At 39.4% G+C, this 22,959-nt stretch overlaps 1 long non-coding RNA gene across 1 annotated transcript in view; it reads left to right on the top strand.

Annotated features, from left to right (window-relative positions):
- LOC121870488 overlaps nt 1-19,561 on the top strand; it is a 34,900-nt gene extending 15,339 nt beyond the window's left edge. Inside the window, exon 3 of the long non-coding RNA XR_006089715.1 lies at nt 19,446-19,561. This is a non-coding gene — a long non-coding RNA (uncharacterized LOC121870488). The remainder of the gene's footprint in view (nt 1-19,445) is intronic.
- The last annotated feature ends 3,398 nt before the right edge of the window (nt 19,562-22,959 follow it).

The raw sequence follows: 22,959 nt of genomic DNA, 5'->3' as shown, positions 1-22,959 counted from the left end.
AGTGATGAGAAGTGGGCTAATACAAGATGTCAACCAGAAGAATCAATACCAAACTTTCGTAACGAAGGAAAGTTATACAATATTAGGCATAGATAACTGAGCTACCGGAAAGATGCGAGTTAAGAAACAAGCTATGGTATCTCTCTTTAATATGTCACAATATATGATAAGAATAGGGGGTTGACCGGTGTTAACTGGTAGTAAAATTCACAAAGCAAAAACATTGTCAGTGTTATTTAACACAGTGTAGCAAAGAATTTCGCCAGAGGAAGTGCGCTCGTTTAAAAGAATGTAATGAATCTGTTAGAAACGGATCAGTTTCGATCTGCAACGGGAGGACCATCTGAGCAAACACCAAGAGTTGTAATAGGCCATACTCCAGTCATGAGAATGTTATCACGAATATCAATACGTTAGTTTTTTTATTTATTTATTTATTTATTTATTTTTACAGTAAGCATAAACATATTTTACAGTGGAGTTGATAATTATACATTAATCTGATAAGTGGGGGAAGCAATACAACAAGGGGACAAAACAGTAAGATCAGTCTTGACGGCAAATATATAATTATTGCAATGGTAATTTCTATCTATCTACGGGACAATATGTGATGCAATGGTTTTGGAGGTACACTAGATATTGTTTGAGACGATTTAAAGGAAGGGAGAGTAGTCTTTGCTGGGGTGGGTAGAGGTAAGTTGTTCCACACCTTCACATTTTACTGAGGTTCTGGGACTGAGAGGAGCGCATGGGGGGTGGTCTTAGTAGCTCTGGGTGTCGTAAGTTGTATCTCGGGTTATTCCGGAACTGGAAATAATTATTCTCAATCAAGTGATTAAGGAGAATAATGGGAGTGGATGGGAATCGGAGGGAAGGAAAGGAAGGGTAATGGATGGAAAGGAAAGGAGGGGATGGGAAGGAAGGGAAAGGAGGGGTAGGAAGTGAATGGGAAGGAGACGGATTGAAGGAGGAAGGGAAAGGGAAGGTAGGGGAGGGAATGGAGCGGAAGGTAGGGAGAGAAAGAGTGAAAGGAGCGGAAGGGGGGTAAAATAGTGAGGGAAAGGGAAGGATTAGAAGGGAGGAGAAGGGAGGAAGGAGAAGGGTGGGAGGGAAGTGAGGGAGGGGGTAGGGAGGGGAGGGCAAAGGGGGAGGGGGAAGGAGGGGAATGGAGGTGAACGGAAGGGAAGATTGGAAGGGAAGGGATGGGAAGGGACAGAGGGAGGAAGAGGAAGGAGCGGAAGGAAGGGTAAGGTAGGGGAGAAGGTAGAGGGAAAGGGAAGAAGGGGAAGGGAGGGAAGGAAGGAGGAAGGGTAAGGGGAAGAGGAAGAGAGGGAGAAAAGGGTGAGAGGGGAATGGAAAGGAGGGGAAAGGAAGAGAGGGAAGGAGGAGGGAGGGGAAGGAAGGAGAAGGGAAGGAGGGGGAGGAGGGGAAGGGAGGAGGAGAAGGGAGGGATGGTTGGGAATGGAATGGGGAGGGAATAGAGGGGGGGAATGAAGGTGAACGGAAGGGAGGGGGGAGGGGTTAGGACGGGAGGGGAAGGAGGAGGAAAAGGGCGGATGGGGAAGAGAGGGAGGGGATGGGAAGGAAGGAAGGAAGGAAGGAGAAGGGAGAGGAAGCGGTAAGGAAGGGAGTGGAAGGGAAGGAGGAGAAGGGAGAGTAATGGAGGAAGAGGAAGGAAAAGAATGATGTAGGAAGATGAAGGAAGGGAAGGAGGGATGGAGAGGAAGGAAGGGAGTAAGGGAGAGGGGAGGGGAAGGGATGGCGGTAAGGGAGGGAGGGAGGGATGGGATGGGAAAGAAGGGAGGGAAGGGAATGATGGGAGGGAGGGACGGAAAAGGAGGGACGTAATGGGAGGGAAAGGGAGGGATGGGAAAGGAAAGGAGGGAGAGGAATTTTTCGATCATCATATACTCTTCTCTCGGGGTTGGAATTTAAGGAGTTTAACATCCAGAAAAACACATAAATACCAACAAAATGATCTTAAATAACTACAGACCGCGAGTAATTAGGGTGAGAAAAGTAATTTATATTATTGGGATGTCATTTGGTCAAGTAATTTTACATATATCAACTGAAGCACAAACTTGACAAATAATCTCCAAGTTGTGAATGATTATTAACTCGAGTGACTAATGTGAAGCTAATTATTACTGACACTTATCTCCGTCTAATACCACATAACTATTATTATTCCTCACACTTACCTCACACAAGTACCATATTAACACAAGGAGTTTAAGATTGGTGTTTAAGTTTGTATAAATAAGTTATTCTGTCAGGTTAAATGATGATGTAAGCAGCTGTTGGCTATGATGCAGCGTAGTCCCGCGTTTTATAAAGCTCGTGTATTTTACGTAACAAAACCCATTTTCTCTTGTCTGCTCCAACCGGCCAATATATCATGGAACTTTTCTACTGTGAAAAACTTATAATGGTATTTACTGGTGTGTGTGTGTGTGTCTTTTATTATTATTATTATTATTATTATTATTATTATTATTATTATTATTATTATTATTATTATTATTATTATTATTATTGCAGTTGTTGGAACAGATGTATAAAGGCAGTTGTTCCCAGTTGGAGATAACAAACCACTTTTCTGGAATAATAAAGATAATACAAAATTCCGCGATGTCTGGAAACGTGTTTAGAAATCTAAGGTCGTGGCATCATCCTCAGCTTTCAGCAATCCTTCGTGAGTGCCACAGTCCCTCTGACCTCCCCACCCACAGCTTTACAGTACCTTCTCCACCTGTGTGACAGATGAAACTAGCGTCCACACATCAGAAAATGTTGTATATAAGAGATCAATATTTTGATCCAATAGTCATCAACCGTATACAGTATAGCAGGCGCGTTAATCCTCGACCTAGTGTTTACCTGAGTCAAGTGTTATGTATTACAAAAAATCATACAAGCGCAATATATCCTTCCCCACATCTATCATTAAAATCACCCACCTGCCTCTGCTGGGTGACTCTGGCCCCGCGCGTCATTCAGGCAACTCTTGGTGTAGTTTTATGCTGTAAGCTAATTCGGATGTGAGACTTTAAATGAAGACCTTCGTTCTACCAGAGCTAAAACTTCACCACCTCGATTTAACGGGAAGTCCTGCTCGACTCCTTCCATGGAGACTTGGAGAGTATTAAAAAAATTCAGAGTAACTCGATAGTATGGAACGTGTCAAATTAAATTGCATGTGCCACTGAATACATCACAGAAGGTGTCTCATCCTTCTGCTTTCCAAGCTCACAAAATTTAAGGAACAACCTCAAAACTTTCAAGTAAATCTGGGGGAGCCATTAGAAGACATTTACAGTAACTAAGTATAATCCATTAGTGTGCAACATTTGTACGAGAAACTAATCCACTGGAATACTTTTTTATTTCATATCGTCAGCAAGAAAAGGAGTGCAATAAGAAATACTAGTTGCCTGCTCTCACGGGGGTCGTGATGATAGGCGGGTCACAAGACAGTGCATTAGTGTTAATGCTGTAGGACAGTGCACCAATGTTAAACCTTTAGGAGAGTGCACCAATGTTAAGCCTTTAGGACAGTGCACCAATGTTAAGCCTTTAGGACAGTGCACCAATGTTAAGCCTTTAGGACAGTGCACCAATGTTAAACCTTTAGGACAGTGCACCAATGTTAAGCCTTTAGGACAGTGCACCAATGTTAAACCTTTAGGACAGTGCACCAATGCACCAATGTTAAGCAGTGCACCAATGTTAAGGACAGTGCACCAATGTTAACCTTTAGGAGGACAGTGCACCAATGTTAAGCCTTTAGGACAGTGCACCCAATGTTAAGCCAAGGACAGTGTGTTAAACCTTTTCTTTAGACAGTACCAATGTTAAACCTTTAGGAGGACAGTGCACCAATGTTAAGTCTTTAGGACAGTGCACCAATGTTTTTTTAGGAGGACAGTGCACCAATGTTAAGTCTTTAGGACAGTGGGAGGGTGCACCAATGTTAAACCTTAGGACAGTGCACCAATGTTAAACCTTAGGACAGTGCACCAATGTTAAGTTTTAGGACAGTGCACCAATGTTAAGCCTTTAGGACAGTGCACCAATGTTAAACCTTTAGGACAGTGCACCAATGTTAAGCCTTTAGGACAGTGCACCAATGTTAAGCCTTTAGGACAGTGCACCAATGTTAAACCTTTAGGACAGTGCACCAATGTTAAACCTTTAGGACAGTGCACCAATGTTAAACCTTTAGGACAGTGCACCAATGTTAAGCCTTTAGGACAGTGCACCAATGTAAACCTTTAGGACAGTGCACCAATGTTAAACCTTTAGGACAGTGCACCAATGCTAAGCCTTTAGGACAGTGCACCAATGTTAAGCCTTTAGGACAGTGCACCAATGTTAAGTCTTTAGGACAGTGCACCAATGCTAAACCTTTAGGACAGTGCACCAATGCTAAACCTTTAGGACAGTAACAGTGCACCAGTTTTTATGAACTTTTTCCCTACGATAATGAACTTTTGTCGTGAGTAGAACTTTCATCGGGAAATAATTAATTTTGTCGTGTTACAATGAACTTTTTTTCATAAAATGATGAACTTTAGTTCTGAGAGGAACATTCCTCAAAATTTTATTGTATTTTGTCATGAAGTAATGACTTTTTACTTTGAGATAATGAATATTTGTCTTGAATAGGAAAACTTTTCATAATAGTTGCTTAATTAACTTTTGTCCTGAGATGATGAACTTGTATCATACGATGACTGCAATAACCAAACATCACACAGGGCATGAGGCAGGGCGAGCATAAGGGCTGCTACACTGTGTCTCAGAGAGTAGTGATTTGTATTAATATAAACATGGATTCTGTAAAGCAGGCAGGGCAACCTTTCCTCAGTTATGGGCCGCATTACGATTTAGGTATTTTTCTGTGGGCCAACCAACCAAAATTTATATCCTACCTAACCCAAAAGTAATGTTAATATTGTATAATCATGGACAGTAAGTCAGTTTATCCTCACGTCTACCTTACGATATTTTCAGTTTACATTCATAATCTTTTACCCATTTATCAAACAAATCTAGCATAATAATTTTTTATGTAATTTTTTTTGGCATATAAGAGAAGATGAGCGAAACAGTCTGTGAATACGTTGATTTTTCCTACAATTACAGAATTTTTCTTACTTATGAGACACACCCACCAGAAAAATGCCAATGTTAACTTGGAATACGAGTAACTACAATGAAGCAACCTATAGGCATATCTCTCTCTGTTAATTCTCTGTATTAACTATATGTGATATAAAAAATACATCATACTGGTTATACAAAAATCACACAACCAGAAATACCAACCTTACCAAATTAACATGGATCGTTGTAGAGACCATCAGACCTCGGGGTGCATAACGTTTTTGCTGACTGTACTCCTCAGCATGATGATTACGAATCTATGGTCTACGATTCAATTGCGGGGTAATTAGTGGTCGTAATGACGATCGGAATATTTTATTTACATTATATCAATGCAAATTACTCGCCAACTATGGATTTCCGAGGTGAAATTTTGGTGTTTATGTGTTATACTGAAAGTACAGTACTTAATTAGCTAAACCCTGTGTGACCACCGCCCGGGACCTTTATAAATTCCCAAGTGACCCATTGCCATACAGCAGCTGATCCATCAAACAGACGGAGTTGAACTTGGCCCGTAAACTCATAAAAATTAGAATGTTTATATTGTAGACTATTTATACTTATTTCACTGTTAAATTTTCGTAGTTACTTACTCTTAGTTGATGAAACAGTAACGAATTGTATGTGAGTATTATTCTTTTAATAAATATTGCTTTACTCACCATAAACTGGCTGCATCTAACTGAACTGCGGGCCACATTAAATAGAGTTTCTCAATCACTCCACGGACCGCACAAACACATGGTCCGGGCCGCGGGTTGCCCAATGCCCATGCGTGTTGTAAAGGATAAGCGTCTGAGGGGAAGAGAGACGAGGGTGAAGTCAAAAGAATGGAGGAAACTGCAGCTGCCTATTGGCCCATACTGGACAATGCCATTTACACCCAACCCCAATTGCTCATATATCCAGCTAGTCTATGTTTGAAGCTATCCAGCGTATTCGAATTAATGTTGATGTTTGGTAACTTGTTCCACTCTTCCACTACTCTATTTCCAAACCAATGTTTACCTATTTCGCGCCTAAATCTAAATTTGCCTAATTTAAAACCATTGTAACGGGTTCGCTCCTGGTTGGATAGTTTGAGTACCTTTGTTATATCCCCTTTGTTTAGCCCTGACTTCCATTTCTACACCTCTATTATATCGCCCCTCACTCTACGACTCTCAAGGAGGTGCAAATTAATAAGCTTTAGCCTGTCTCTGTACTCAAGGTTCCTAATGCCCGGGATTAGTCTTATCATTCTCCTCTAAATTCTTTCCAAGGATTCTATATCCATTCTGTAATACGGTGACCAGAATTGAACTGCATAATCCAAGTGAGGTCTCACAAGCGCAAGATATAGTTTTAGGATGACCTCGCTAGTCTTGTAACTAACGCTCCTTTGTATGAACCCATGAACTTTATTAGCCTTGTTTCGAGCAAGTACACATTGTTTACTTGGCTTAAGATTCCTACTTATCATTACTCCTAAATCTTTCTCGCACTAGGATTTCTCTATAACATCGTTGTTTGTCTGGTATCTGGATTCTCTGTTTACATCTCCTAGACTAAGTACTTTACATTTGTCCACATAGAATTTCATCTGCCATTTTTCAGACCATTCGAAAAATTTGTTTAGATTTTCCTGTAGTTTTGCGGAGTCCTCGTCAGATTGAATTATACGCCCTATTTTAGTGTCATCAGCAAATTTACTTATGTTGCTGTCTACGCCGATATCTATGTCGTTTATGTATATAATAAATAATAATGGTCCAAGTATTGAGCCTTGGGGTACTCCACTAGTGACGCTGCTTCAGTCGGATTAGTGCCGTTAATGCTCACTAGCTGTTTCCTGTCCTGTAACCAAAACACAAAAGAACGCGTAGTTTTTACAAAGTTCTTGAAGAATATTGTGATTAATTCACTGATAAAGACACAGTGAACGAGTTAACCAAATAAAGAACAATGGATAAAGCGTCACTCCGTAAGAAATTGACGATTTTTTTTTGGGGGGGAGGGGGGGAAGAATTATACAAAAAATTACTATCCATCGAAATAACTTTACCTCTCGAGAATCCTAAAAAAGGGCAATGAAGTGGCAGCTTGGCAGGGGAATCGTCTTCATACAATAATTATTTAGTTATATTTTCAAATTATTTGTGATTCAGTGCATTCGCACGAATAAAATTCAGTGTTCAAGACAGATTTCATAAAGAGATCTAATTCAAAATGTTTAGATACCAGTTGTTTGTTCCCCGTGACTATTACAGTGAAATTTCCAAGAATCGGGAAAACAATTGCCAGAGTTACGAAGCTCTGCTGATCTATTCACAGGTACCCACAGGAATGGAGTCCCGTACGTTACAGTGACGGTGACCTTCTGTAAAGGAACATTTTTTTTTCGCAATTAGGAAATTACAGGTATGGTTATGTTAGGTTAGGTTCGGTGCCACAATAACAATATAATATACGGCTCGAAGTGAAACGACACATCAAGATTGAAGATTTGAACTGAAAGATACTCAAATGTTCCTCAACGAGTTGAAATTGTTGCCGGTGAACCTTTTCTGAGATAATTGTTAATTTACAAGAGAAATTGGCCACGCTGTTGGCATTTATTAAAACCTTCCATTTAGTTTATGCATTAAAATAAATACTAAAAAACAACCATTTATTTATTCGCCGAATATGACTCCTAAGAAAAATTTAGGAGGAGCATTAATTATTTTGCAAACGATTAGACTTGGATAAAAAAGGCTTAAGACTCAACTGTAAATATTTTCTCCACAACTCTTTGCCTTACTAATAAACACAACATCAATTGTTTTCTGGTATATAACTCTGCTTCAGTGTGTAATAAAGTAGTCTCAATGAAATAGTTTGTAATACCTGGACGGCCTTTAAATCGTCTTTAAAAACGTATCTATGCTACACTGACTGTAGTACTGTCACACTAAAGTGTTAATTAATGTGAAATTTTCTAACAACAAAGTCTGCTCCGACCAACACGAAAGTTACGTACAATCATATAAAGAACAACTTGACATGTAATCCAAAACACGCGATGCCATGCACGGCAAAAGTTGTCGTATTGATCACGAGAAAAGTTCCTGCAAATCGTGGGAGAAAATACCTCGGGTTGGTAGTAAAGGAAGACTCACACTCCTACATTGAGGACGACATGCGGCGACAAAACCCGTCCTGATCATTGGGTCTGCAGCAAACGTGTTGTATTTTGGGAATATTCTCGTTAAGAGAGATATTACTGAAGGTAACAGGTATATGCAGAATTCATGTTGTGTTGTGTGGTGCAACACCGGCCGTCATTACAGGCTCAGGTTTCCATGGAAAATTCCTCGTGTATTTGTTCGCTTCTCGCTTATTTACGACAATTTCTTTTCATCGTTTTGTATTTTTGATGTTCACTGATACATTTACAAATTGTGACCAATTAAACCGCCGGTAACAAGGAAGGCGCGACCGTGGGAATAAAAACAAGAAGATAATTACCCTTTAGCGATCCCCACCAGAAGGGGCCGTCCCTGTGTGGCCACGAGTAGGGGTGTCCCTGTGTGGCCACGAGCAGGGGTGTTTGTGTGGCACACGAGAAGGGGTGTTCCTGTGTGGCCACCAGCAGGGGTGTTCCTGTGTGGCCACCAGCAGGGGTGTTCCTGTGTGGCCACGAGCAGGGGTGTTCCTGTGTGGCCACCAGCAGGGGTGTTTGTGTGACACACGAGAAGGGGTGTTCCTGTGTGGCCACCAGCAGGGGTGTTCCTGTGTGGCAACCAGCAGGGGTGTGTGTGTGTGGCACACGAGAAGGGGTGTTCCTGTTTGGCCACGAGTAGGGGGTGTCCCTGTGTGGTCACAAGCAGGGGTGTCCCTGTGTGGCCACCAGCAAGGGTGTCTGTGTGGCCATCAGGGGAGTCCCTGTGTGGCCACCATAAGGGGTGTCGCTGTGTGGCCACCAGCAGGGGTGTTCCTGTGTGGCAACCAGCAGGGGTGTCTGTGTGGCCATCAGGGGAGTCCCTGTGTGGCCACCATCAGGGGTGTCGCTGTGTGGCCACCAGCAGGGGTGTTCCTGTGTGGCAACCAGCAGGGGTGTCTGTGTGGCCATCAGGAGAGTCCCTGTGTGGCCACCATCAGGGGTGTCCTTGTGTGGCCATCAGCAGGGGTTTCTCTGTGTGGCCATCAGTAGAGGTGTCTCTGTGGCCACCAGCGGGGGGTGTCCTTGTGTGGCCACCACCAGGGGTGTCTGTGTGGCCACCAGTAGGGGTGTGTCTGTGCAGCCAACAGCAGGGATGTCTCTGTGTGGCCACCAGCATGGGTGCGTCTGTGTGGCTACCAGCATGGATGCGTCGGTGTGGCCACCAGCAGGGTGTCCTTGTGTGGCCACCAGCATGGGTGACTGTGTGGCCACACCAGCAGTGTCCCTGTGTGGCCACCAGCAATGGTGCGTCTGTGTGGTGACTAGCAGGGTGTCCCATTGTGGCCACAATCAGGGGTGTCTCTCTGTGGCCACCAACAGGGATGTCTTTGCTTGGTCACCATCAACGGTGTTGTGTCCACCGTGTAGTGTGAGAGGAACAGTAGTAAGCTTCAATAGGCCACTAAATATGTGTCATTGGAGTGATTTGTGGAAAAAGTTTTCAGTGATGGGGAGTAAAACCCTGAGCCGGGAGAACTAATGGTGTGTATGTGTTGGACGTTCCTGAATTACAGAGACTATCACTGTGTACAATAATGACAGCTCGTTTGTCGACGCTTGTTTCGGACAAAAGATAAACACCAATAGACACAAGAAACGGCAGTGTAACAAAATTCACAAATGTTTCCGGAATATAATTTGTCTCAAAGATCGAATGGAAAAATTTAATATTCTTAAAGAGAACGTTTACCCGTACAGTAGCCAGTATGTGAAGCTTAACTCACACACACTATGCTGTAATTCCCTCTGGGGGCTGATGCACTTGTCCAACACGCGCACAACTGCCTCAACATGACTGCTGGCAAAATCATCTCACATCTCCAGTGCCTGCCTCCTAAACCTGAGTCCCAAGTGTGTTCCCAAGGAGCAATATCATTATACAATATTCCTGTAATAATATTCGTAGCAGCGTGACCTTGGGTAGAGCTGGTGCTGGTAGCGAAGTGGCTCCTCCGCCTCCACAAATATATTACATGTACCCACTGGAGAGGCATAACTATATATTCTGAAGTCACTTTGACTGTTTTTCCGATGCATTGTTTATCTTATCGAGAAAAATGCCTGTGTGTGTGTGTATGTGTGTGTTTGATTTTGCTTCTATGAGTGTGTTTTAGTGTGTATCAATTATTTCGTAGAGGTATAGAGAATATTTTATCAAACACACTGAAGAGAAAAATATAAAGGACACTTGATTTTCAACTGTTTCCACATCGTTCCTTCTTCTAAGAGTTCAATCATTCTTCTTTTCTATTATTCCCATCATCTCTTTATCATCATCTCTGTTCCTCTTTTGTCTTCATTTCACTTCCCTCTTTTCTCTTCTTTTTGTCCTCCTTATCCACCCTCTCGTCTTCCATTTTTCTTTCATTGCTCCTTCCTCTCTCATTCTCACTGACAAAAATCTACCTTCCTCCATCACTCGGCATAAAATTCTCTTCCTCGCCGTCTCCACTCCCTCGTGGATGTCCTTCACTCTCGCTTCTAGCACGTCTTTTACCCCATCCCTCCAACTCCTTCTAAGTCTTCCCTTCACCCAATTTCTTTCCACAGACGAATTATACAGTTATGGAAAAATGTGTTCTGATTCCTTTTAGCCAAACTTTATATTAATATAGTTTAATGTAGGTGATGCAGTCATGTTTATTTCCTTTAGTTTATCCCCGAGTATAAAAAAAACTTCTAATCTTTTCTTCATAATTTGGAATTAATGATGAAATGGAGGAAATAGCAAAATATGTTTCTGTTTGTTCTAATCAATGCAAAACATTTCGCTTCCCGTTGAACCCACCTTAGACACTGGTAACACAAAATGAGGAACTTTGGGTGTTGTCCTTATAGATCAACAATCTGTCAACATACAAAACATAATTTACATACGTGTAATATCACATCCCTGTAATGTGCTCTTTTTTTTCCTTAAGAAATTCATGAAGAACGTAGTTTCTTCAGATTCACATTCAACAGGTTTAAAATCTTCGAACTTTTTGACTGAAAGTGCTGGTCACCGCCTTCAAAGGTAAGTTCCTCCTTTCAGTTCCCTCTTATGGAAAACTTTAACGAATTTGTAGACTTTTCTTATGAGACACACTGTAATGCCTACACTATTTGTTCAACTTTTGGCCCAATATCTGTGTGAGAGACAACTCTTTAAATTAATAGTCTTAATAAGGACTTAAAAATAACTATCTCCAGCAAAATTCCAAACCAATGGAAATTTCTTTGAGGATTTTCCCAGTTAAAGAAATGTTAACAAAAATCACTTAATATATCTTTATGATGGATTCACTTTCAAACAATCATCTAAGAGACGAGGCGGATAATTCCACTATTTTATGGGAATATTTAAATTTTTTTACTGTAACCTCAAAGATTCATGACGACATAAAAGTACAAAACGAGGCGTCCTGAAGCGATGGGAATTTCATCCTATTTTGAAAGAAAGAAACGTTTATGCAATATGGAAACTTTAACGTAAAAGAAAAAAACATTGTGTTCAAATATCACCTCTGGACCTCCAGCGGTTGTCTATGCAGGAGAAACAAACTATTATTTCTGATTCTCTCTACATGTGGGTTACTCCTCAGACATTTGTGTTCCAATAAAAACTTTTTTAATTATAAAAAGTCACGAATCTCTTGACCATGAATAAAAAACTTTATTAATTTTTTGTTACGTAGGTTTTGTACAATTTTTGTTTCTGTTTGGAAAATATTCATTCTTGTTGGGAGGGAAAACTCCTCCACGAACTGCTTCTAAGTTAACTCCTCAACTATCGACTTCCTCTGGGACGAAGAAAGTAAAAAGAGGAAGAATCCACTTGTTGAAACTAAGGATCTCAGAACGCCCAACAATTTGAGGGGAAGTATTCTAGTGCAGTAAACCTCTTACCATACTGAGAAGGGACTCTTGTTCTTTTGTAATGCCGTTTAGCAACAAATGGACGAAAGACTCTAGAGATGCAACAGATAAAAACAATATTCTTAGATTTTAAGTCTTAGAGTAAAAATCTTATACCTGGGAATTTTTTACGGAAAGTTTCATTCTCATTAAGAACGGATTGAGACCAGAAAGTTTTGACGGCAAAATTACGTTAATTAACTTAATATTACCAGATACATTTTATACCATATGGCGCTAAGTCGCATTTATTGATGACCTGTTGAATAAGGCGAATAGTGAAGATCTATAGAGTGATCACTTAACGTGAACAGTTGAAAGAGAAGAACTATAATTTAAAACAAGAATATGAGAAGTGACACTGAGCAGTGAAAAGGAAACAGATAATTTAAGATTCCTAGACAGGAGGAAGTAATAAATTAAAACAAGCAACAAAGTTCAGACATTTGAGCTCAACTCTGAGTGAAGGAGAGGAGGAGGTTGTGAATTGGAGACCAGGCAATGGCTGAAAATACGATGGAGGAAGTTATTATATATAATAAGAAACTCTGCCCCGGGAGATGAAGACAATAGTACCCACGACAAGACTTAGACACTGGAAGGGTGACCAAACAATCAGATATAATGATATCGATTTTTTATTATTTTTTTTTTACGGGGATTATCCCACCCGGGCACATCAGGGCCTAGGGGCGAAGACAATCATAATAATAATAATAATAATGATAATGATAATGATAATAATAATAATAAAAATAATAATAGTAATAATAATAATAATAATAATAATAACTACTATTATTATTTTTATTACAATAATTCAAAAATAATAACAAAATACTAAAAATAAAAATAAAATAATAAAAATAATAATAATAACCATAAATAAATACAAAAACGAAAAAAATAAATCAAGAATGAGAAACGATATACAGTACATTATGTAAATTGTGTTGTCAAAGTAAGAGAAACAATTGAGACCCTGCAATTGTGTGTAATTGAGGCAGAAAGTCAGAACAGCAACCTGGAACTTGGTCACAATTTTTGTGATGCCATATGGCAGCAGGGTCTACCATTAGACAACACATTATGCTTCCAATATCCTACCAGGAGGTAGTACCTCCCTGTTTGGTAGCTGCCTACTGCCTATGTCGAGAGTGAGGAATATTACAGAAAAATCAAGAGATTCAAGATACAGAATGGCTGGGACGTGTAATGAGGAGTGAGGGAAGGACATTGAGGAGAGCAATGAAAAGATCAATAGAGAACGATAAGTAGAGAGAACATAGAATAAATTGGAGATATTCTCTTGGTAAAGACATGAGGAAATTGGAAATCTTAAGAGAGGAAGATTTAGTGTAGAATTAAGACACGGAAGAGCCGCCTCCACAAACGCGGGATTACTGATCCGTAGATGAAGGAGAAGATATGAATTATAGTAATAGACCAAGTGCCTTGAGGTTAAGTACAGTAATTCAGCCATCAGCAGTAGCCAAGACGGATCTAGGAGTCCTTGGCTCGATCGCTTCGTCGAGGTTGGCAGAGTAATAACTGTATTGTGAGTTACTTTAATGTAACTCACTTCACCAGATGACAGAGAGTAACATCTGTATTATGTGAGTTACTTTAATGTAACTCACTTCACCAGATGATCTTATAATAAAACTTGACTTTCACAAGACTTGGATTTATAAATCAAAGTTTGCTCTGAGGAACTGATGAACTTCTATGCTCGAAAATAAAAGTTGTTGTAACTCTATTTCCCGAAAATTAATTAAACAGAAATAATAATTCACATTTAGATACGAACATGACTGTATTTTTATTATAACAGCTCAATTGTGTTTTTATCGCCACATGTGGTCTTCAAGGCAGGTAGGTGACACTAAATAAATAATGGTCATGTACCTTGGGAGACCACCTCATACAGTACCTTATGTGATAACCTTTCGTGGCTGTCACTACTGGTTAAAACTTTTACCAAAATAAGGAAAACATTTATCATAAGTGAAACAAATTAAAGAATCATTTAGTCAACGTTAAATGCATAATATTTAATTCTATTTGATTCCAATTTACGCAGTTTCGAGTCTGTCCCAGGTGAACCTAGACGAAATGTTTACTTCACTGAGAGAGAGAAGCAGCGGCCGTGTGCTGTGTAAAAGTATTACGTTCAATTACCTTGAAAGGCCGAGTTACTCGAGTGAAAGTCACGAACATTCGTAGCTCCAGCCAATCTGTCATACACAGTTACTAACCATCAGCGGAAATTCACTGGAAATAACACAAGTGACTGCGAGTGATGGTAAAAGATAACAGATCAACTTTAGCAACCATATATACGTAATAAACAGCTGTATGGCTGGTAATAAACAGCTGTATGACTGGTAATAAACAGCTGTATGGCTGGTAATAAACAGCTGTATGGCTGGTAATAAACAGCTGTATGGCTGGTAATAAACAGCTGTATGGCTGGTAATAAACAGCTGTATGGCTGGTAATAAACAGCTGTATGGCTGGTATAAACAGCTGTATGGCTGGTAATAAACAGCTGTATGGCTGGTAATAAACAGCTGTATGGCTGGTAATAAACAGATGTATGGCTGGTAATAAACAGCTGTATGGCTGGTAATAAACAGCTGTATGGCTGGTAATAAACAGCTGTATGGCTGGTAATAAACAGCTGTATGGCTGGTAATAAACAGCTGTATGGCTGGTAATAAACAGCTGTATGGCTGGTAACAAACAGCTGTATGGCTGGTAATAAACAGCTGTATGGTTGGTAATAAAAATGGTAATAAAAACAAAATAATCAACTTAAACATTAACAAAGCATAACATGATCACATATGTTTCTGAATTATCTACGTGAAGACAATGGTACTTGAAGAATACGACAGGGGGAAGGACGACTGGTGTTATATATTGTAGGGTCGAGAGAAATTACGTCACAACTCATACTGTTAGTTGGCAGAGAAATGGTAAATATAAACATCATTCTAGACGATGTAACCCTGTAATGAGGTGTACACGTTGGAGCATTATATTCTAAACAAATTAGGGTCCTCCATTATCACAGTAAAAAGTTATAGACATGCAAATGGATGTTGTCAACCTCGTTGTATGTTAGAGAATGTCCACACCAAAATTAAATCCTAATATTCTCTATTTTTTTTTATACAATATGAAAACTATTGCCGCTGAAATGATTGTTGGCGCTACAGGACATCCTATCACACACACAACTCAGGGACGGTACAAGAGCATTATTTATAAGTCTTTAATTTTTTAATATAATAACTAACAGCATTATACTCGATCATCCTTTCCCACACAGCCTCTGAAAATACAGCTGCATTAGTGGATATTTTTTGTCATGTGCATCATATTACAATGGCAAAAAATTGTCTTATAATAATATTGTCCTCTGTCTGAGTGAGAGACGTAATCGTTGGTGTGATGTGTCGTGACAGACTCTTGGGAAAGTTTGATACTTATTTTGACTTCGTATTTCATGACAAGTAATTTTGCACACCACACCTCCCCTCCCTCCCATTCCATCTCCAGGTGCTTCAAATTTCAGGATAAGTATTTTCTTCTTTATTTTTGAGTAGTAAGTATTCTTCCTCATTATTTTAGGAGTAATGACCATTTTTGTTTCCCTTCGTAACTATCAACGGTAAACCTAAGACGTTCATAAGAGTTCCTGTTGCGCTATACTACCTCTGGTGGCTTCCATAGTTATACCACCACCTCACTAGGAACCAAACATTATATACTAGATCTTACATTTAATTTAATTTTCCTTCCCTATTCACTCCTTTAGGTAAAACGTGGCTCTGTAGTAGATATGGGATAATCCTAATTAATTACAATCAACTACTTGTTCAAATAATTGTAATTAATCACACTTATCGTAATCGTGTGTGTGTATTATAAGTGGCTACGCGTCCTGAACAGTTATTTATATCAGCCAAGTTCTCTCTCTATAACCCAGGACAAAAAGCGACATTACTAACACACAGAAAACTAAATGAACACGAGTTTTAAATAAGAGGGTTGTTCCGACCATCTGCCAACCCTACAATGAAATTAGTAGTAAAATGCACCGTTTGTATAATTACCGTAGGGGAGTGAGGTAGAGGAAACAAGCTGCTGAAACTCCCTGCAAAATACTGATGTTTCTTTTGTGTATAAACATTGATCATTTAAATTAGCATAGATCACCAGGAACACCACCAGATAGTTAGGGTTTAATATATTCATGATCCTGAACTGTTGCCGACATAATTTTTTCCAGAATATGATACACTAATTAAATTTTCTATCGAGTTAAGATTTATTAGATAAAAATTAGTAAGTTTTGTCTTCTTGTATTATAAAATCATGAAGTTTATCTATATAACTAAGCTTAAACACATGCCAGACCTAAGCATCAACAGAAGATAATTAAGCTTTTACGTATAACATGACTAAGCTTCAACACATTATATTTACCACATAACTATGATAACCTTTAGCACATGACAGAGCTAAGCCTCACAACATTACACGGGTTATTATCGACATAAAAAAGCTGAGTTTCAACAGATGACGCAGTATAATGCTTACCATACCTAAGCTTAAAGGTGAGTTAGATCACCTCCAATAAATAACAGAGATAAAGTTCATTACATAATAGAGATTTTTACCTAAGCTTAACCCATTGGTTAAGCTTCAGCACCAAACAGCTTAGCTCCAACGCATAATGTAACTAACCTTCAACGCAAAACATAGAAAGCTTCAAGAAAAACACAATTAAGCTTCAACACGACATACCTAATATTGAACCCAGAAGAAATCTAAGCTTTACTACATACCACAACAAAGCTTCAATCTACATTATAGCTGAACCTTAACACGTTATATAATTAAGCTCCAACAAATAACATAGCTAAGCTTCAACACATTAGGCCTACATAACTGAGCTTATACATAGCATAACTAAGATTTAATAAATAACAAGTAAGCTTCATAACATAACTAAGATCAAACATATACATTAAGCTTCAATTCTTAATACTGCTAAAACTCAACACACATCAAAGGTAAGCTTCAGGATACATAGCTGGGGGCAAAGCTTCTCCGCTTCACCTCGTACAGTATACCAAGATGTTTAAAATAAAAACGAAAAGAAATTCGTTTAGAAAAAGGTGTGACTCATTGTTGAAATAATTTTATGCTTTTCTTTCCTGTTTTTTGTGTTTGGTTTTAAACTGGAAATAAAACAGCCAAGCAAAAGAAACTCTAGACAGCTGCTACGTCTAGAGTAACGTGTTTCAACCCTCCTAATTATTACTTGTACTATGCCCTTTAAAAGACAGTCGGTGTACAAGCAAATCGTAATATTCCCTTTAATTCATACAATATGAAAATGATACCAACTATTTTTTTTTTCTGGATGGAGAACATACGAGTACATAAAAGCAACCCCGAGGTGGAACATTATGCAATTATTTTTTACGGGTTTTGAGGAGAAAAAATGCTCATTGGATAGCAGGAGAAAGAGGTGGAAGAATATCAGAAATAATATCGAAGAAGGGCGTCTAGATGAAATATTCTGCTGTCTATATTAAAATTTAAACAGAATTAGAATGTAGACACTAAGACCTGAGGGAGTCAGAATGAGAAAATACAGGAAAAGTTTTTCGGGGGGGGGGCCAGGTTACAGTATAACGAACACACACACAAGTCATGAAAAATTAGCGAAGACACCGGAGGGGATTAAATGAGAGGGAGAAGCTTTTGAGGGTACAACAGGCGTTCTCACCTCGTATGTGGAGTGAAGCGAGTGCGGTACATCACTATACTGTACAGGAAAATATGTCGGGATAGCGTTGAAATTATGGATAAATTGGTTTGTTAAGCGATGGATAAAGATACAAAGTAGAGAATGAAAAATGTTACGTTGACAGTCACACAACTGAGCTTTAGTAAACAATGAAAGTGTTTGACGGCAGAATGGGTGTCGGAAACAGAGATGTGAGTGTACACTTTATGAGAGTGTTTCCCCTGTAACTCGAGTCTATGAAGTCCATCTTGTGAAATAAGAAAACTGTTATTGAAATATTGACACAAGAACAAGTGACTTACTGGCGGAATGTTGTTGTATGTGGGTGTTTATTAATGGTTTAAGTAGCAACGTTGATGTAAGGCAACAAAATGAAATTAAAGAGATATAGATCAGCCTTTTCGCCTATATCCAGGCTCCCAAAGCAACGAGTCCTGACAGAATATTGTTTTGATTATATTTATATTGGTGAAAAATGCATATTTTTTTTTTTACCCTGGACCCCAGTAAAGACCGGATAAGCTTAAATGATTTCCATAAAACTCGAGCTGTGGTATGGCAACAATGGAAGGTTTCACAGGTAAAATATGTCTTTTAACCTTCTTCAACCGAGTACTTAGCTACTATATGTCGCATCCTGGCAGCCCTGTGTTCGAGTCCAAATAGAAGTAGTGTGTGTGTGAGGAAAAATTTAAGGTGAGAATAGCAAGAGTCGTCACATTTCTTACAAAATTAAGTTAGAAAGTGGCAAAGAGTATATATAAAATTTGGGAAGTTGGAGAAAATCGCTTTTTGCAAACATGCCAAAAGTAACTACAGTGAGGATGAAAAAGAAGCATTGGTGCCAGTTCTTGGAGGTTGACAAGTGACAGACTCCTGAGCGAGAGTTACGAGAGGCGAGAACGTGACCTTAGAAGTGTGAGACAGTTTACATGAAGACGTAATTCAAGAGTAGTGTGATGTACTGCAGTGAACCTTGGGTCTATGCTATTAAACTGAGCGGAAATATTTTTGGTAGCATGGCCGGATTTGTTAGAAAGGGAGGGAGAGATGAGAGGGCGATAAAGAAGGGAGATTGGAAAGGAAGAAATAAATGGGTGATAAATGTACCCGTCTGACATCTTAGGAAAGGATGGGTAATATATAGAGAGGAGGAAAATGTACATAAGTAAAATATATGGGATGAAATGTGTAAAAAGACTGAGAGAGAGAAGGAAAGGATAGGGTGAGGAAAATTGTAAATAAAGCGTAAGGGTAAAGAGTAGGACAAGGACAGTAGAGACAAAGTTACCTTAAATTCCTCGTAATTACCATTGCTTCTTTCGTTACTCTCAATAAACAGATGTTTTATTGCAGGTGTGAAGGAGCAGGTGTTCCGCGTAACTCCCAGGAGCGTGCAGGTGAAGGTGGGAGAGGAGGTGCTGCTGCGCTGTGTGGTGGACAACCAACAAGGCAACGTTCAGTGGACCAAGAACGGCTTCGCTCTGGGTAAGTCTCCGCCTCCACCCAAACGTTCATACTTCATTCTCCCTCCAAAACTTTCCTAAATAAGCTATTTTTTTCTTTCGTTGACAATAGAAAACTCGCATGGCTGATTAATAGCAAGAAGTTGGTCATGTTAACGATGTGTTTCACCACAAGAAGCATAACTACAAAAGCTGATAAAATAATCATATGCGTATAATTATGCTGGTCAATGAAAACAATGTAACACTCAAGATAAAACAACCAAAACATGGAGGGCACTTGTACCCCCCCCAACCAACAAAGAAACCAGTGAAAGGATTGTTGATCAGCTCACCACAATTGATATAAAATGACAATTTCAACTCGAAAAGAATGGAAACAATTGTTAACAGCGGAGACACCAGTGCAGAGCTGCCAGACATACTGTACCAGGGCGGAGGGAGACAATATCTGCCCGAATCTATTAACACCTAAGTGCAGAACCCGGGACCCGTGTGAGAAGACCCTCGTCGACAATATGTGGGACCGATGATACAACGGGGACTGAGACCAGCTGTCTTGCGCCAGCTATACCAAGTGGACAAAAAACAGCTATACCAGTTAGACAAAGACCAGCTATACCAGTTAGACAAAGACCAGCTATATCAAGTGGACAAAGACTAGCTATATCAAGTGGACAAAGACCAGCTTTACCAAGTGCACAAAGACTATGATCGTCCATCTGCATCGGGCTAAGGCCAGTCCCTCCCAACCACAGTTAAAAATATCAGACACTTGTTAACTTGTATGTCCAGTACAGGTTTCCTCTTCTTCTCTATTTAAAGCTTATATTCAGTGACCAACTCCCAACTACTTATTTCATTTACATAATTTCTGTTCATTGTGTGTGCTCAGTCCTTGGCTGTCATTTTCTCTCCGTAAACCGTTAATTATTATCATTATTATTATTATTATTATTAATATCACACACACACACACACACACACACACACACACACACACACACACTAATAATGGTTACACTTCGTGACAGAGATTGACTGACCTAGGAACATCAAGGCGTCTGTTTATTTAAGGTGTAGAAATTGTCGCCAACACCACACCCTATGTTAACGAGTTACATGACCCAGTGCCTGGAATAGTCCGAGAAGACCGGACAACTCGCTAACTGTACTGGCTAACCATTACCCCGGAACACGATCTGCTAATCGATTAACCTCAAGTCCGCCAATTACTGTTGGGTAGACGGGGGTATATGGAGGAACGAAACTTGATCAGAGTTTCACCCTGCCCGGAGAAACACACGTACATACACAGACACAAATACATACACATAAGCACACACACCCACGCACATACACAAGCACCCTGGGGGGGGGGGGTCCATGGTCAATAGTAATACCAAATTGCACAACTTTGGGACCCATGTAATATGTGTAAAGTTTTAGGTCTCTTAACTGTTTTCGTTTTGGAGCTATGGCTGGAACAGGCAGACAGACACTCACGGATAGACACATCCTTTTATTATTATAGATTAAGATTTTTTTTTTTGTTAATTGCGATAAGTAACGCCAGACATATTACATGATTCATGGACCGCTTGTGCATTACGAATATCGAAAGTCAAAATTCCTGTCACTAATAACGGGTTATTGTTACGAGTCCAACGGCGTTTGAATTGGTAAATGTGGCCCAAGCGTTCAGTACCTACAACACCCCTGTGGCTGATTGATTGGCAGATGGCGTTACAGATGACAGTGCAAACAGAGAACGGTTTGTGACCACTAACAGTCAGCGTCAACACAATGTTCACTGTTGTCATTGTAATATCGTGCTCCGTCTTGATCACCATCCTCCAGTGTTACTTTATCATTAAGATTTTCTTCTGTGTTATCACTTGTTTGAATTTTCTCCGTTTCATAAACTGCAAAGTTTCCATTGCGTAAACTCATAAAAAATAATAAAAAAAAGATTGTGTCACTGAATGGTGGTGGAAGTATCTGTAATGATCACCTCAAAGTGCACAACTTTTTCTGCGGGAAATTATCTTCATTTTTTGTTTATCATTACAGACAAGAAGGAAAAAATGTATTCTTTAATACTTGTGTAAAGATATGTATATTAAGTATTCCGTGAACCTTCAGCAGATGACATCAACACGGTCATGTTTCAAGAATGTTGTTGATATCACACATGACCTGTCAATCTTCTCCCATCAGCCACTAAGTTGAAAACGCGGGGTAAAGTTGCACCAGCAGATGTCGTCAGTAGACGAGTCAAATTTACTTTGGACTAAACACATCGGAAACGCTGTTGTCGTCTTAGTGTAGCACTCTGGAATATCTACAACTCACCAACTCTACTCTATCCACCAGAGCTAACACAAACAACTCCCCGTCCGGTTTTTACTTTACAGAAACATTCAATTTTAACCCCCCCAAAAAATTCCAACTGAGCCAATCGAAAGTTCCAGGATATACCAACAGATTTTTGTTCACAATGAAGCTATACATTGTGAATGCTTGTGAGTGTGTCTATATGTCTGTTTTGTTATAATATAGTAACTAACATATATGTGTGTGTGTGTATGTGTGTGTGTGTGTGTGTGTGTGTGTGTGTTCCATATGTATATCCACAAGATTTGTAGACAGAGAGCTAAATTTTGGTAGATTGGTGCAGATGGCCAACTAGATTCTCGTGCACTACATTATCTACAGTATTTACATTACATCCTACCGCCAGCAACACGGTCATCCAGTCTTCTCATGTCCTTCATTAAAATCTGTACCGAGATAAATATTTCATTCGACAAAGAACCAAGTTTTGTTATATAAATGTAGTTATAAAATACAATACACACTAATTGCAATGTGTTGAGAAAAATAATATACACAGTAACAAGTGTCTAACTCTTAGGATCTAACGTAGAGTAATGGAACTATCTCTGAGTTGTACGAGATTACTAGGAAATGCTTCTCCCAGATTAAAGTCACTAACTAAACTTACAAACTAGAAATCACAAATTCAAAGGAAAGTTATCTAATGATGAAATACTGTACTGTCATTATTATGGAACGCGCGCACACACACTCACACACGCATGCACGCACTTCGACACGTAAACATGAAACTAGATTATGTTTTTCCTAGTTGACGTCACTCGTTAGTGTTTTTTTGTTATATTTTATCCTGTACACAAAAAAAAATTAAAAAAGGATATTTTCTGATAAGGATTCTAGTGTTGCAAAAGCTAAGAGGAAGAGCAACAGTTTAGAAACATTATCAAGCGTTTAGCAACAGTTTAGAAACATTATCAAGCGTTTAGCAACAGTTTGAGGCGAGTGAAAAAAAAACAATGTGTTGTATCCGAATAATAAGACTAAAATTAAAGCCAGCGGCGCCC

This window comes from Homarus americanus, unplaced genomic scaffold (assembly GCF_018991925.1).
Source record: "Homarus americanus isolate GMGI-L3 unplaced genomic scaffold, GMGI_Hamer_2.0 scaffold6922, whole genome shotgun sequence".
NCBI lineage: Eukaryota > Metazoa > Arthropoda > Malacostraca > Decapoda > Nephropidae > Homarus > Homarus americanus.
Note: the sequence above shows the minus strand (reverse complement) of the source record. Positions and strands in the feature narration are given on the sequence as shown.